This window comes from Sander lucioperca, chromosome 20 (genome assembly GCF_008315115.2).
Source record: "Sander lucioperca isolate FBNREF2018 chromosome 20, SLUC_FBN_1.2, whole genome shotgun sequence".
NCBI classification, from domain to species: Eukaryota; Metazoa; Chordata; class Actinopteri; order Perciformes; family Percidae; genus Sander; species Sander lucioperca.
This window is the reverse complement of record NC_050192.1, coordinates 21,830,603-21,835,712: the sequence shown is the minus strand read 5'-3', so window position 1 is coordinate 21,835,712 and position 5,110 is coordinate 21,830,603.

Here is a 5,110-nt window from a genome sequence, read left to right as displayed (position 1 = left end):
GAATAAAAGCGGATTATTTAATAAGTTATATTCACGTGGCGGTGATGGAAATATGTACATGAACATAAGTATTGTGTGTGTGCTCTCTCCTGTGTACTTTCACTGTTTCCAGCGGGCCTGTAGCTCCATTAATCTCTCTGCTTACTGAAAAAACTACAGTGACATTGTACAAAAACTACATAGAGGATGTGTGCTCTGCCCTGTGGGGAGGAACGGACGCTCAGACAGAAGACCGTTCTCTCTGGGCTTTGAAAAGGAAGACAAAAAAAAATCACACTTTTTGGAAAATGTAATTTTTTTTAAACTGCTAGTGTCAAAAGTGTTTTGTAAAGATTATAGAACAATTATAACGATTTACACAACGCACAAGGTGTCGCACACGGTGTCGTTATTTCATGTTCACTGTTCTTCTCTTCAGGCCTTGGTTTGTTACAGGACACACAGACGCACACACACACACACACACACACACACACACAGACACACAGACACGCACACACACAGACACACGCACACAGACACGCACACACACAGACACACACACAGACGCACACACACACGCACAGACACACACATAGATACACACACACACATACACAGAAACGCACACAGACAGATGCGCACACAGGCATGCACACAGACACACAACTTTGTGACACACACACACAGACAGACGCACACCAACACACACAGAAACACACACAGTCACGCACACACAGACAGACGCACACAGACACGCACACACACACACGCACAGACACAGAGACACACACACACACACACCTTGTGACAGGTCAGCTTAGACATGAAAGGGGAGAGAGGGATTGAGGAGCAGCAAAGGGCCGCAGGTCGGAACCAAACTCACGGCCGCTGCGTCGAGGACTGAGCCTCTGCATACGGGCGCGCGCTCTACCACGTGAGCTACCAGGGCGCCCTGTCCTTTTCTTTTTGAACGGGTTTTTACAGGGACAAATGAATACTTTAGAGCAGTGTTGTCAAATGGGGGTACGTGTCCCCCTAGGGGTCCTCTGGAGGACTGCAGGAGGTACGTGTCCCCCTAGGGGTCCTCTGGAGGACTGCAGGGGGTACGTGTCCCCCTAGGGGTCCTCTGGAGGACTGCAGGAGGTACGTGTCCCCCTAGGGGTCCTCTGGAGGACTGCAGGGGGTACGTGTCCCCCTAGGGGTCCTCTGGAGGACTGCAGGAGGTACGTGTCCCCCTAGGGGTCCTCTGGAGGACTGCAGGGGGTACGTGTCCTCCTAGGGGTACTCTGGAGGACTGCAGGGGGTACGTGTCCCCCTAGGGGTACTCTGGAGGACTGCAGGGGGTACGTGTCCCCCTAGGGGTACTCTGGAGGACTGCAGGGGGTACGTGAGATTTTTTGCAAAATGTTTTTCAGTTCCAAGGCTGTAGTTACTTCTGCTGTCTTTTTTTCTCCAAGTTTGTTGCTTTTTTTTAAAAATTTTGTCTCTATTTTTGAAGGTTTTGCTGTTTGTTTTGATCTATTCTTGCCTTTATTCCTTACTTTTTTTTTTCGAAGTTTGTCGCTTATTTGATTTTTTTTGTCTCTTTTGTCGCCCTAGTGTTGCCTTCCTTCTTTCTACTGTGGTTTTTTCAGTTTTTGTTACAATTTTCGACCTGTTCTTGCCTTACTTCCTTCTTTCTACTGTCTTTTAGGTTTTGTTGGGTTTTTGTCCATTTTCCATCATCATCTAAATGTTTTCCAGGTCCACGGCTGTTGTTTAGTAAATGTCGCTGACATCGCTGTATTCTTCTAACCTCGTGAGAGCGTCCTGATCTCGCGAGCTCCAGTTTTCCACTCCCAGATCAGTCGTCATCTTGAGACAGAGAAAATTTGGAGCCGTTCGCCAAACGACCGACCAATCAGCGTTGGTTTTGAGGCGGGTTTAGGTGTGACGCAACGAGAAGCGACTGTTCAGTCTAAACAACGTGGCGGCTTCCACGGATGAGATGAGCGTAGCTATCGCGCAAGTTTTATCCGAATTAGAAAGTATTCCTTCGTTGAAAGAAGAGCAAAAAACGGCACTGGAGGCTTTTGTCGGAGGAAAAGATGTTGTTGCTCTTCTCCCGACTGGTTTCAGCAAGAGTTTGATATATCGTTGATCTGATTGGTTGATTTGGCCCGTCTATCACCAACATAGGTGGTGACAGACAGATGGTTTATCCAATCAGCTAACCAGGATTTTCGCCCCTTCCCAAAAGTTCTCCAACGGAAAGTTCCCAGATGGATACGCCGAGAAAATGCCAAGCGATCCATCTGGTGGAGTCAGGTTAGTCTTCTTCCTCTTTATAGAGACTTGTTTTTTCTACCAAAAATTATTCCCGTTGGTTAGAGGGTACATGGCTTAAAAACGCTGTTCAAAGGGGGAACGTTACTGAAAAAAGCTGGAGAACCAGTGCTCAAGAGCACAAATGAAATCACATTAATTTTACGTATAAGTCTGGTGATATTCTATTTTCTTATTATTATTATAATAATAATAATATTGTTGTGTTTGAGATCATTTAGAAACGGCGCGGTCATCACAGCGTTTGTCCACCAGAGAGCGCTGCCAGCTTTGTTTTGACTCTGTAGTTTATCAGTGGTTACACATTTAGATATTATATTACTATTATTATTATATTTAGATATTATATTACTATTATTATTATATTTAGATATTATATTACTATTATTATTATATTTAGATATTATATTACTATTATTATATTTAGATATTATATTACTATTATATTTAGATATTATATTACTATTATTATTATATTTAGATATTATATTACTATTATTATATTTAGATATTATATTACTATTATTATTATATTTAGATATTATATTACTATTATTATATTTAGATATTATATTACTATTATTATATTTAGATATTATATTACTATTATTATTATATTTAGATATTATATTACTATTATTATATTTAGATATTATATTACTATTATTATATTTAGATATTATATTACTATTATTATATTTAGATATATTACTATTATATTTAGATATATTACTATTATTATTATATTTAGATATTATATTACTATTATATTTAGATATATTACTATTATATTTAGATATTATATTACTATTATATTTAGATATTATATTACTATTATATTTAGATATTATATTACTATTATTATATTTAGATATTATATTACTATTATATTTAGATATATTACTATTATTATTATATTTAGATTTATTATTATTATCATATTTAGATATTATAGAAAACGTTTATTTGGCAAAAACATCCACAGAGTCTAAAGTACTGATGTTTACTACAGTATTTGTTATACTGTTTACTGCAGTTTGAACACTTCATCTCCAGTATTTAACAGTGTACTACAGTATTTAACAGTGTACTACAGTAGGCCTACAATTCGTCTCCAGTATTTAACAGCTTACTACAGTATTTAACAGTGTACTACAGTATTTAACAGTGTACTACAGTATTTAACAGTGTACTACAGTAGGCCTACAGTTCGTCTCCAGTATTTAACAGTTTACTACAGTATTTAACAGTGTACTACAGTAGGCCTACAGTTGGTCTCCAGTATTTAACAGTGTACTACAGTATTTAACAGTGTACTACAGTATTTAACAGTGTACTACAGTATTTAACAGTGTACTACAGTATCTGTTCCCAGCAGAACGATCAACAGAGAAATGTGAGTTCTGAACATCTGGAGGAGTTTAATCAGAAAACGTTTTATTACAGAGTTAGTATCACTTACAAACAATGTTCCTTCATAAACATTAACAGGAAATAATAAATACAAAAACACATATGTACAATATAAACAGTAAGACAAAACCCCAGTGCGATGGAGGCGAGTCCACCGTCCTCGGAGCCAATGAGGACGCACCGCTTCCTGTCAGGCAGGAAGTCTGGGATCCATCCACCAGAAAACTACTTGATTCAAGTTGTATTCACACACAAAACTAACCCCTCAAAGCTGAGGTTGGCTCTTTATTTTTGGCGTCGTTCCATTAAGAAAGTATCTTGTAATTCGAGCGGTCTGTTAGCTCTGTTTTCAGGCTTTAGATAATCTAAGCCTGTGACCAATCACAGGTCAGTTCAGAGAGAGAGCGAGCGTTCCTATTGGCTGTTTCTGCACATGCAGAGAGAGGAGAGGGAGAGCTGCAGGAAGAGGTCTCACTCCACTTCAAATTCTTTGTCGTGTGCGTGTCAGCTGCGTGGCGTTTTCTATGTCTTTACACACCAGAAACGTGTGTTAGGCGGCGCTGCTGCTGCTAGCCTCGTCTGGACACATGGGGTTTCCCGCAGAAAAGTTGCTAGTTAAGGTGGTAGGGTGGGGTATTAAGGTGGTAGGGTGGGGTATTAAGGTGGTAGGGTGGGGTTTGCCGTCAAACAGCTCTGTGATAACAGCTCAGCCCATATCTTCAGATGGTATCCGTGAAATAAAAACAGGACACGTGTGTTCACTGTGTGTAGTGTTTAACTACGCTAACTAACCGTAATAGCGTGTAATGATGAAAAAAAGAACGGTCTCAAAGACCGGGCAGCAGCAGCCGGGACGTTGAGAATCCACCGTGAGAGGTGATGGATAGTTCCAGTCACTTCGTCATGTATTCACTAGAGCCTGGATCGGGCCGAATTTTTCCGTTCGAACCCGGCCCGAGCCCGTCAGGCATTATGTTATTTATGTCCGAGCCCGGCACTGTTAAAATGTCGTTTTTTTCTCATACTAATGACACATGTACGTTTGTTTGTGTGGAAAGCTTTTATTAAGCAGCTGTAGGAAGGCATTCGGAAATGTCAACAGATGAGGTCATCAGCTCACACGGGGGAACAAGCTCACGTTAATAATCTGTTTAATTTAAAATGTTCAACGTGTTAACCTTTCCTGATCGCTTCGATTCCGACCGTGATCAGAAAACCAGGGGAGACTCGTTACCTCCAGGGCCGACGTTATCTAACGTTGGGGTTAAAATCCCGTTTCTGGAGAGCAGATGAATGAACTTGGTTTTCAGTCTGGAGTTTATCTCGGACACCACACACACTGTGTACAAAACTTAAACTTATTCCACCAACTCTGCTCCGGTCGCATCTA